This window comes from Taudactylus pleione, unplaced genomic scaffold (genome assembly GCF_031769625.1).
Source record: "Taudactylus pleione unplaced genomic scaffold, aTauple2 ptg001318l, whole genome shotgun sequence".
Lineage (NCBI taxonomy): Eukaryota > Metazoa > Chordata > Amphibia > Anura > Myobatrachidae > Taudactylus > Taudactylus pleione.
The window spans coordinates 1,044,167-1,058,814 of NW_028285718.1; positions in this window are offsets into that span (position 1 = coordinate 1,044,167).

The following is a 14,648-nucleotide window of genomic DNA, read 5'->3' on the forward strand; positions in this document are numbered from 1 at the left end:
TTATACTATAGACTGCTTCCGTACATGCGCACAGTAACATAACCGATGGTTATATTATAGAACGCTTCCGTACATGCGCACAGTAACATAACTGATGGCTATACTATAGACTGCTTCCGTACATACGCACAGTAACATAACTGATGGTTATACTATAGTCTGCTTCCATACATGAGCACTGTAACATAACTGATGGTTATACTATAGACTGCTTCCGTACATGCGCACAGTAACATAACTGATGGTTATACTATAGACTGCTTCCGTACATGAACACAGTAACATAACTGATGGTTATTATATAGACTGCTTCTGTACATGAGCACAGTAACATAACTGATGGCTATACTATAGACTGCTTCCGTACAGGCGCACAGTAACATAACTGATGGTTATACTATAGACTGCTTCCGTACATGCGCACAGTAACATAACTGATGGCTATACTAAAGACTGCTTCCGTACATGAGCATAGTAACATAGCTGATGGTTATACTATAGACTTCTTCCGTACATACACACAGTAACATAACTGATGGTTATACTATAGACTGCTTCAGTACATGCGCACAGTAACATAACTGTTGGTTATACTATAGACTGCTTCCGTACATGCGCACAGTAACATAACTGATGGCTATACTGTAGACTGCTTCCGTACATGCGCACAGTAACATAAAAGAAGGTTATACTATAGACTGCTTCCGTACATGCGCACAGTAACATAACTGATGGCTATACTATAGACTGCTTCCGTACATGCGCACAGTAACATAACTGATGGTTTTAACTATAGACTGCTTCCGTACATGCGCACAGTAACATAACTGATGGTTATACCATAGACTGCTTCCGTACATGGGCACAGTAACATAATTGATTGTTATTCTATAGACTGCTTCCGTACATGCGCACAGTATCATAACTGATGGTTACACTATAGACTGCTTCCGTACATGCGCACAGTAACATAACTGATGGCTATCCTATAGACTGCTTCCGTACATGCGCACAGTAACATAACTGATGACTATACTATAGACTGCTTCAGTACATTCGCACAGTAACATAACTGATGGTTATACTATAGACTGCTTCCATAGATTCGCACAGTAACATAACTGATGGTTATACTATAGACTGCTTCCATACATGGGCACAGTAACATAACTGATGGTTATACTATACACTGCTCCGGTACATGTGCACAGTAACATAACTGATGGTTATACTATAGACTTCTTCCGTACATACGCACAGTAACATAACTGATGGTTATACTATAGACTGCTTCCGTACATGCGCACAGTAACCTAACTGATGGTTACACTATAGACTGCTTCCGTACATGCGCACAGTAACATAACTGATGGCTATACTATATACTGCTTCCGTACATGCGCACAGTTACATAACTGATGGCTATACTGTAGACTGCTTCCGTACATTCGCACAGTAACATAACTGATGATTATACTATAGACTGCTTCCATACATTCGCACAGTAACATAACTGATGACTATACTATAGACTGCTTCAGTACATTCGCACAGTAACATAACTGATGGTTATACTATAGACTGCTTCCATACATTCGCACAGTAACATAACTGATGGTTATACTTTAGACTGCTTCCATACATGGGCACAGTAACATAACTGATGGTTATACTATACACTGCTCCGGTACATGTGCACAGTAACATAACTGATGGATATAGTATAGGCTGCTTCCGTACATGCGCACAGTAACATAGCTAATGGTTATACTATAGACTTCTTCCGTACATACGCACAGTAAGATAACTGATGGTTATACTATAGACTGCTTCCGTACATGCGCACAGTAACCTAACTGTTGGTTATACTATAGACTGCTTCCGTACATGCGCACAGTAACATAACTGATGGCTATACTGTAGACTGCTTCCGTACATGCGCACAGTAACATAACTGAGGGTTATACTATAGACTGCTTCCGTACATGCGCACAGTAACATAACTGATGGCTATACTATAGACTGCTTCCGTACATGCGCACAGTAACATAACTGATGGCTATACTATAGACTGCTTCCGTACATTCGCACAGTAACATAACTGATGGCTATACTATAGACTGCTTCCGTACATTCACACAGTATCATAACTGATGGTTATGCTATAGACTGCTTCCATACATTCGCACAGTAACATAACTGATGGCTATACTATAGACTGCTTCCGTACATGCGCACAGTAACATAACTGATGGTTATACTATAGACTGCTTCCGTACATGCGCACAGTAACATAACTGATGGCTATACTATATACTGCTTCCGTACATGCACACAGTAACATAACTGAAGGCTATACTGTAGACTGCTTCCGTACATTTGCACAGTAACATAACTGATGGTTATACTATAGACTGCTTCCATACATACGCACAGTAACATAACTGATGACTATACTATAGACTGCTTCCGTACATTCGCACAGTAACATAAATGATGGTTATACTATAGACTGCTTCAATACATTCGCACAGTAACATAACTGATGGTTATACTACAGACTGATTCCATACATGGGCACAGTAACATAACTGATGGTTTTACTATACACTGCTCCGGTACATGCGCACAGTAACATAACTGATGGATATAGTATAGACTGCTTCCGTACATGCGCACAGTAACATAACTGATGGTTATACTATAGACTGCTTCCGTACATGCGCACAGTAACATAACTGATGGCTATACTATAGACTGATTCCGTACATGCGCACAGTAACATAACTGATGGCTATACTATAGACTGCTTCCGTACATGCGCACAGTAACATAGCTGATGGTTATACTATAGACTTCTTCCGTACATACGCACAGTAACATAACTGATGGTTATACTATAGACTGCTTCCATACATGGGCACAGTAACATAACTGATGGTTATACTATACACTGCTCTGGTACATGCGCACAGTAACATAACTGATGGATATAGTATAGACTGCTTCCGTACATGCGCACAGTAACATAGCTGATGGTTATACTATAGACTTCTTCCGTACATACGCACAGTAACATAACTGATGGTTATACTATAGACTGCTTCACTACATGCGCACAGTAACATAACTGTTGGTTATACTATAGACTGCTTCCGTACATGCGCACAGTAACATAACTGATGGCTATACTGTAGACTGCTTCCGTACATGCGCACAGTAACATAACAGAGGGTTATACTATAGACTGCTTCCGTACATGCGCACAGTAACATAAGTGATGGCTATACTATAGACTGCTTCTGTACATGCGCACAGTAACATAACTGATGGCTATACTATAGACTGCTTCCGCACATGCGCACAGTAACATAACTGATGGTTATACTATAGACTGCTTCCGTACATGCGCACAGTAACATAACTGATGGTTATTCTATAGACTGCTTACGTATATGGGCACAGTAACATAACATATGGTTATACTACTGCTTCCGTACATGCGCACAGTAACATAACTGATGGTTATACTATAGACTGCTTCCGTACATGTGCACAGTAACATATCTGATGGTTATACTATAGACTACTTCCGTACATGCGCACAGTAACATAACTGATGGTTATACTAAAGACTGTTCCGTACATGCGCACAGTAATATAACTGATGGTTATACTATAGACTGCTTCCGTACATGCGCACAGTAATATAACTGATGGTTATACTATAGACTGCTTCCGTACATGCGCACAGTAACATAACTGATGGCTATACTATAGACTGCTTCCGTACATGCGCACAGTAATATAGCTGATGGTGATACTATAGACTTCTTCCATACATACACACAGTAACATAAGTGATGGTTATACTATAGACTGCTTCCGTACCTGCGCACAGTAACATAACTGTTGGTTATACTATAGACTGCTTCCGTACATGGGCACAGTAACATAACTGATGGCTATACTGTAGACTGCTTCCATACATGCGCACAGTAACATAACTGAGGGTTATACTATAGACTGCTTCCGTACATGCGCACAGTAACATAACTGATGGTTTTACTATAGACTGCTTCCGTACATGCGCACAGTAACATAACTGATGGCTATACTATAGACTGCTTCCGTACATGTGCACAGTAACATAACTGATGGCTATACTGTAAACTGCTTCCGTACATTCGCACAGTAACATAACTGATGGTAATACTATAGACTGCTTCCATACATGCGCACAGTAACATAACTGATGGTTATACTATACACTGCTCCGGTACATGCGCACAGTAACATAACTGATGGATATAGTATAGACTGCTTCTGTACATGTGCACAGTAACATAACTGATGGCTATACTATAGACTGCTTCCGTAGATGCGCACAGTAACATAACTGATGGTTAAACCATAGACTGCTTCCGTACATGGGCACAGTAACATAACTGATTGTTATACTATAGACTGCTTCCGTACATGCGCACAGTATCATAACTGATGATTACACTAAAGACTGCTTCCGTACATGCGCACAGTAACATAACTGATGGTTATACTATAGACTGCTTCTGTACATGCGCACAGTAACATAACTGATGGCTATACTATAGACTGCTTCCGTACATGCGCACAGTAACATAACTGATGGCTATCCTATAGACTGCTTCCGTACATGCGCACAGTAACTTAACTAATGGCTATACTATAGACTGCTTCCGTACATGGGCACAGTAACATAACTGATGGTTATACTATAGACTGCTTCCGTACATGCGCACAGTAACATAACTGATGGTTATACTATAGACTGCTTACGTACATGGGCACAGTAACATAACTGATGGTTATACTACTGCTTGCGTACATGCGCACAGTAACATAACTGGTGGTTATACTATAGACTGCTTCCATACATGCGCACAGTAACATATCTGATGGTTATACTATAGACTACTTCCGTACATGCGCACAGTAACATAACTGATGGTTATACTAAAGACTGCTTCCATACATGCGCACAGTAATATAACTGATGGTTATATTATAGACTGCTTCAGTACATGCGCACAGTAATATAACTGATGGTTATACTATAGACTGCTTCCGCACATGCGCACAGTAACATAACTGATGGTTATACTATAGACTGCTTCCGTACATGCGCACAGTAACTTAACTGATGGTTATACTATAGACTGCTTCCGTACATGCGCCTAGTAACATAACTGATGGCTATACTATAGACTGCTTCCGTACATGCGCACAGTAACATAACTGATGGTTATACTATAGACTGCTTCCGTACATGTGCCCAGTAACATTACTGATGGTTACACTATAGACTGCTTCCGTACATGCGCACAGTAACATAACTGATGGATATACTATAGACTGCTTCCGTACATGAGCACAGTAACATAACTGATGGCTATACTATAGACTGCTTCCGTACATGCTCACAGTAACATAACTGATGGTTATACTATAGACTGCTTCCGTACATGCGCACAGTAACATAACTGACGGATATACTATAGACTGCTTCCGTACATGCGCACAGTAACATAACTGATTGCTATACTATAGACTGCTTCCGTACATGCGCACAGTAACATAGCTGATGGTTATACTATAGACTTCTTCCGTACATACGCACAGTAACATAACTGATGGTTATACTATAGACTGCTTCCGTACATGCACACAGTAACATAACTGTTGGTTATACTATGGACTGCTTCCGTACATGCGCACAGTAACATAACTGATGGCTATACTATAGACTGCTTCCGTACATGGGCACAGTAACATAACTGATGGTTACACTATAGACTGCTTCCGTACATGCGCACAGTAACATAACTGATGGTTATACTATAGACTGCTTACGTACATGGGCACAGTAACATAACTGATGGTTATACTACTGCTTGCGTACATGCGCACAGTAACATAACTGATGGTTATACTATAGACTGCTTCCGTACATGTGCACAGTAACATAACTGATGGTTATACTATAGACTACTTCCGTACATGCGCACAGTAACATAACTGATGGTTATACTAAAGACTGCTTCCGTACATGCGCACAGTAATATAACTGATGGTTATATTATAGACTGCTTCCGTACATGCGCACAGTAATATAACTGATGGTTATACTATAGACTGCTTCCGTACATGGGCACAGTAACATAACTGATGGTTATACTATAGACTGCTTCCGTACATGCGCACAGTAACATAACTGATGGTTATACTATAGAAAGCTTCCGTACATGCTCACAGTAACATAACTGATGGTTATACTATAGACTGCTTCCGTACATGCGCACAGTAATATAACTGATGGATATACTATAGACTGCTTCCGTACATGCGCACAGTAAAATAACTGATGGTTATACTATAGACTGCTTCCGTACATGCGCACAGTAACATAACTGATGGTTATACTATAGACTGCTTCCGTACATGCGCACAGTAACATAACTGATGACTATACTATAGACTGCTTCCGTACATGAGCACAGTAACATATCAGATGGTTACACTATAGACTGCTTCCGTACATGCGCACAGTAACATAACTGATGGTTATACTAAAGAACGCTTCCGTACATGCGCACAGTAACATAACTGATGGTTATACTATAGACTGCTTCCGTACATGCGCACAGTAACATAACTGATGGTTATACTATTGACTGCTTCCGTACATGCGCACAGTAACATAACTGATGGTTATACTATAGACTGCTTCCGTACATGGGCACAGTAACATAACTGATTGCTATACTATAGACTGCTTCCGTACATGCGCACAGTAACATAACTGATGGTTGTACTATACACTGCTTCCGTACATGCGCACAGTAACATAACTGATGGTTATACTATAGACTGCTTCCGTACATGGGCACAGTAACATAACTGATGGTTATACTATAGACTGCTTCCGTACATGTGCACAGTAACATAACTGATGGCTATACTATAGACTGCTTCCGTACATGCGCACAGTAACATAACCGATGATTATATTATAGAACGCTTCCGTACATGCGCACAGTAACATAACTGATGGCTATACTATAGACTGCTTCCGTACATACGCACAGTAACATAACTGATGGTTATACTATAGTCTGCTTCCATACATGAGCACTGTAACATAACTGATGGTTATACTATAGACTGCTTCCGTACATGCGCACAGTAACATAACTGATGGTTATACTATAGACTGCTTCCGTACATGAACACAGTAACATAACTGATGGTTATAATATAGACTGCTTCTGTACATGAGCACAGTAACATAACTGATGGCTATACTATAGACTGCTTCCGTACAGGCGCACAGTAACATAACTGATGGTTATACTATAGACTGCTTCCGTACATGCGCACAGTAACATAACTGATGGCTATACTAAAGACTGCTTCCGTACATGAGCATAGTAACATAGCTGATGGTTATACTATAGACTTCTTCCGTACATACGCACAGTAACATAACTGATGGTTATACTATAGACTGCTTCAGTACATGCGCACAGTAACATAACTGTTGGTTATACTATAGACTGCTTCCGTACATGCGCACAGTAACATAACTGATGGCTGTACTGTAGACTGCTTCCGTACATGCGCACAGTAACATAAAAGAAGGTTATACTATAGACTGCTTCCGTACATGCGCACAGTAACATAACTGATGGCTATACTATAGACTGCTTCCGTACATGCGCACAGTAACATAACTGATGGTTTTAACTATAGACTGCTTCCGTACATGCGCACAGTAACATAACTGATGGTTATACCATAGACTGCTTCCGTACATGGGCACAGTAACATAATTGATTGTTATTCTATAGACTGCTTCCGTACATGCGCACAGTATCATAACTGATGGTTACACTATAGACTGCTTCCGTACATGCGCACAGTAACATAACTGATGGCTATCCTATAGACTGCTTCCGTACATGCGCACAGTAACATAACTGATGACTATACTATAGACTGCTTCAGTACATTCGCACAGTAACATAACTGATGGTTATACTATAGACTGCTTCCATAGATTCGCACAGTAACATAACTGATGGTTATACTATAGACTGCTTCCATACATGGGCACAGTAACATAACTGATGGTTATACTATACACTGCTCCGGTACATGTGCACAGTAACATAACTGATGGTTATACTATAGACTTCTTCCGTACATACGCACAGTAACATAACTGATGGTTATACTATAGACTGCTTCCGTACATGCGCACAGTAACCTAACTGATGGTTACACTATAGACTGCTTCCGTACATGCGCACAGTAACATAACTGATGGCTATACTATATACTGCTTCCGTACATGCGCACAGTTACATAACTGATGGCTATACTGTAGACTGCTTCCGTACATTCGCACAGTAACATAACTGATGATTATACTATAGACTGCTTCCATACATTCGCACAGTAACATAACTGATGACTATACTATAGACTGCTTCAGTACATTCGCACAGTAACATAACTGATGGTTATACTATAGACTGCTTCCATACATTCGCACAGTAACATAACTGATGGTTATACTTTAGACTGCTTCCATACATGGGCACAGTAACATAACTGATGGTTATACTATACACTGCTCCGGTACATGTGCACAGTAACATAACTGATGGATATAGTATAGGCTGCTTCCGTACATGCGCACAGTAACATAGCTAATGGTTATACTATAGACTTCTTCCGTACATACGCACAGTAAGATAACTGATGGTTATACTATAGACTGCTTCCGTACATGCGCACAGTAACCTAACTGTTGGTTATACTATAGACTGCTTCCGTACATGCGCACAGTAACATAACTGATGGCTATACTGTAGACTGCTTCCGTACATGCGCACAGTAACATAACTGAGGGTTATACTATAGACTGCTTCCGTACATGCGCACAGTAACATAACTGATGGCTATACTATAGACTGCTTCCGTACATGCGCACAGTAACATAACTGATGGCTATACTATAGACTGCTTCCGTACATTCGCACAGTAACATAACTGATGGCTATACTATAGACTGCTTCCGTACATTCACACAGTATCATAACTGATGGTTATGCTATAGACTGCTTCCATACATTCGCACAGTAACATAACTGATGGCTATACTATAGACTGCTTCCGTACATGCGCACAGTAACATAACTGATGGTTATACTATAGACTGCTTCCGTACATGCGCACAGTAACATAACTGATGGCTATACTATATACTGCTTCCGTACATGCACACAGTAACATAACTGAAGGCTATACTGTAGACTGCTTCCGTACATTTGCACAGTAACATAACTGATGGTTATACTATAGACTGCTTCCATACATACTCACAGTAACATAACTGATGACTATACTATAGACTGCTTCCGTACATTCGCACAGTAACATAAATGATGGTTATACTATAGACTGCTTCAATACATTCGCACAGTAACATAACTGATGGTTATACTACAGACTGATTCCATACATGGGCACAGTAACATAACTGATGGTTTTACTATACACTGCTACGGTACATGCGCACAGTAACATAACTGATGGATATAGTATAGACTGCTTCCGTACATGCGCACAGTAACATAACTGATGGTTATACTATAGACTACTTCCGTACATACGCACAGTAACATAACTGATGGCTATACTATAGACTGATTCCGTACATGCGCACAGTAACATAACTGATGGCTATACTATAGACTGCTTCCGTACATGCGCACAGTAACATAGCTGATGGTTATACTATAGACTTCTTCCGTACATACGCACAGTAACATAACTGATGGTTATACTATAGACTGCTTCCATACATGGGCACAGTAACATAACTGATGATTATACTATACACTGCTCTGGTACATGCGCACAGTAACATAACTGATGGATATAGTATAGACTGCTTCCGTACATGCGCACAGTAACATAGCTGATGGTTATACTATAGACTTCTTCCGTACATACGCACAGTAACATAACTGATGGTTATACTATAGACTGCTTCACTACATGCGCACAGTAACATAACTGTTGGTTATACTATAGACTGCTTCCGTACATGCGCACAGTAACATAACTGATGGCTATACTGTAGACTGCTTCCGTACATGCGCACAGTAACATAACAGAGGGTTATACTATAGACTGCTTCCGTACATGCGCACAGTAACATAACTGATGGCTATACTATAGACTGCTTCTGTACATGCGCACAGTAACATAACTGATGGCTATACTATAGACTGCTTCCGTACATTCGCACAGTAACATAACTGATGGTTATACTATAGACAGCTTCCATACATTCGCACAGTAACATAACTGATGGCTATACTATAGACTGCTTCCGTACATTCGCACAGTAACATAACTGATGGTTATACTATAGACTGCTTCCATACATTCAAACAGTAACATAATTGATGGTTATACTATAGACTGCTTCCATACATGGGCACAGTAACATAACTGATGGTTATACTATACACTGCTCCGGTATATGTGCACAGTAACATAACTGATGGATATAGTATAGACTGCTCCCGTACATGCGCACAGTAACATAACTGATGGTTATACTATAGACTGCTTCCGTACATGCGCACAGTAACATAACTGATGGTTATACCATAGACTGCTTCCGTACATGGGCACAGTAACATAATTGATTGTTATTCTATAGACTGCTTCCGTACATGCGCACAGTATCATAACTGATGGTTACACTATAGACTGCTTCCATACATGCGCACAGTAACATAACTGATGGCTATCCTATAGACTGCTTCCGTACATGCGCACAGTAACTTAACTAATGGCTATACTATAGACTGCTTCCGTACATGGGCACAGTAACATAACTGATGGTTATACTATAGACTGCTTCCGTACATGCGCACAGTAACATAACTGATGGTTATACTATAAACTGCTTACGTACATGGGCACAGTAACATAACTGATGGTTATACTACTGCTTGCGTACATGCGCACAGTAACATAACTGATAGTTATACTATAGACTGCTTCCGTACATGTGCACAGTAACATAACTGATGGCTATACTATAGACTGCTTCCGTACATTCGCACAGTAACATAACTGATGGCTATACTATAGACTGCTTCCGTACATTCGCACAGTAACATAACTGATGGTTATGCTATAGACTGCTTCCATACATTCGCACAGTAACATAACTGATGGCTATACTATAGACTGCTTCCGTACATGCGCACAGTAACATAACTGATGGTTATACTATAGACTGCTTCCGTACATGCGCACAGTAACATAACTGATGGCTATACTATATACTGCTTCCGTACATGCACACAGTAACATAACTGAAGGCTATACTGTAGACTGCTTCCGTACATTTGCACATTAACATAACTGATGGTTATACTATAGACTGCTTCCATACATACGCACAGTAACATAACTGATGACTATACTATAGACTGCTTCCGTACATTCGCACAGTAACATAAATGATGGTTATACTATAGACTGCTTCCATACATTCGCACAGTAACATAACTGATGGTTTTACTATACACTGCTCCGGTACTTGCGCACAGTAACATAACTGATGGATATAGTATAGACTGCTTCCGTACATGCGCACAGTAACATAACTGATGGTTATACTACTGCTTGCGTACATGCGCACAGTAACATAACTGATAGTTATACTATAGACTGCTTCCGTACATGTGCACAGTAACATAACTGATGGTTATACTATAGACTACTTCTGTACATGCGCACAGTAACATAACTGATGGTTATACTAAAGACTGCTTCCGTACATGCGCACAGTAATATAACTGATGGTTATATTATAGACTGCTTCCGTACATGCGCACAGTAATATAACTGATGGTTATACTATAGACTGCTTCCGTACATGGGCACAGTAACATAACTGATGGTTATACTATAGACTGCTTCCGTACATGGGCACAGTAACATAACTGATGGTTACACTATAGACTGCGTCCGTACATGCGCACAGTAACATAACTGATGGTTATACTATAGAAAGCTTCCGTACATGCTCACAGTAACATAACTGATGGTTATACTATAGACTGCTTCCGTACATGCGCACAGTAATATAACTGATGGATATACTATAGATTGCTTCCGTACATGCGCACAGTAAAATAACTGATGGTTATACTATAGACTGCTTCCGTACATGCGCACAGTAACATAACTGATGGTTATACTATAGACTGCTTCGGTACATGCGCACAGTAACATAACTGATGACTATACTATAGACTGCTTCCGTACATGAGCACAGTAACATATCAGATGGTTACACTATAGACTGCTTCCGTACATGCGCACAGTAACATAACTGATGGTTATACTAAAGAACGCTTCCGTACATGCGCACAGTAACATAACTGATGGTTATACTATAGACTGCTTCCGTACATGCGCACAGTAACATAACTGATGGTTATACTATTGACTGCTTCCGTACATGCGCACAGTAACATAACTGATGGTTATACTATAGACTGCTTCCGTACATGGGCACAGTAACATAACTGATTGCTATACTATAGACTGCTTCCGTACATGCGCACAGTAACATAACTGACGGTTATACTATAGACTGCTTCCGTACATGCGCACAGTAACATAACTGATGGTTATACTATAGACTGCTTCCGTACATGGGCACAGTAACATAACTGATGGTTATACTATAGACTGCTTCCATACATGTGCACAGTAACATAACTGATGGCTATACTATAGACTGCTTCCGTACATGCGCACAGTAACATAACCGATGGTTATATTATAGAACGCTTCCGTACATGCGCACAGTAACATAACTGATGGCTATACTATAGACTGCTTCCGTACATACGCACAGTAACATAACTGATGGTTATACTATAGTCTGCTTCCGTACATGAGCACTGTAACATAACTGATGGTTATACTATAGACTGCTTCCGTACATGCGCACAGTAACATAACTGATGGTTATACTATAGACTGCTTCCGTACATGAGCACAGTAACATAACTGATGGTTATAATATAGACTGCTTCTGTACATGAGCACAGTAACATAACTGATGGCTATACTATAGACTGCTTCCGTACAGGCGCACAGTAACATAACTGATGGTTATACTATAGACTGCTTCCGTACATGCGCACAGTAACATAACTGATGGCTATACTAAAGACTGCTTCCGTACATGAGCATAGTAACATAGCTGATGGTTATACTATAGACTTCTTCCGTACATACGCACAGTAACATAACTGATGGTTATACTATAGACTGCTTCTGTACATGCGCACAGTAACATAACTGATGGCTATACTATAGACTGCTTCCGTACATGCGCACAGTAACATAGCTGATGGTTATACTATAGACTTCTTCCGTACATACGCACAGTAACATAACTGATGGTTATACTATAGACTGCTTCCATACATGGGCACAGTAACATAACTGATGGTTATACTATACACTGCTCTGGTACAAGCGCACAGTAACATAACTGATGGATATAGTATAGACTGCTTCCGTACATGCGCACAGTAACATAGCTGATGGTTATACTATAGACTTCTTCCGTACATACACACAGTAACATAACTGATGGTTATACTATAGACTGCTTCACTACATGCGCACAGTAACATAACTGTTGGTTATACTATAGACTGCTTCCGTACATGCGCACAGTAACATAACTGATGGCTATACTGTAGACTGCTTCCGTACATGCGCACAGTAACATAACAGAGGGTTATACTATAGACTGCTTCCGTACATGCGCACAGTAACATAACTGATGGCTATACTATAGACTGCTTCTGTACATGCGCACAGTAACATAACTGATGGCTATACTATAGACTGCTTCCGTACATTCGCACAGTAACATAACTGATGGTTATACTATAGACTGCTTCCATACATTCGCACAGTAACATAACTGATGGCTATACTATAGACTGCTTCCGTACATTCGCACAGTAACATATCTGATGGTTATACTATAGACTGCTTCCATACATTCGCACAGTAACATAATTGATGGTTATACTATAGACTGCTTCCATACATGGGCACAGTAACATAACTGATGGTTATACTATACACTGCTCCGGTATATGTGCACAGTAACATAACTGATGGATATAGTATAGACTGCTCCCGTACATGCGCACAGTAACATAACTGATGGTTATACTATAGACTGCTTCCGTACATGCGCACAGTAACATAACTGATGGTTATACCATAGACTGCTTCCGTACATGGGCACAGTAACATAATTGATTGTTATTCTATAGACTGCTTCCGTACATGCGCACAGTATCATAACTGATGGTTACACTATAGACTGCTTCAGTACATGCGCACAGTAACATAACTGATGGCTATCCCATAGACTGCTTCCGTACATGCGCACAGTAACTTAACTAATGGCTATACTATAGACTGCTTCCGTACATGGGCACAGTAACATAACTGATGGTTATACTATAGACTGC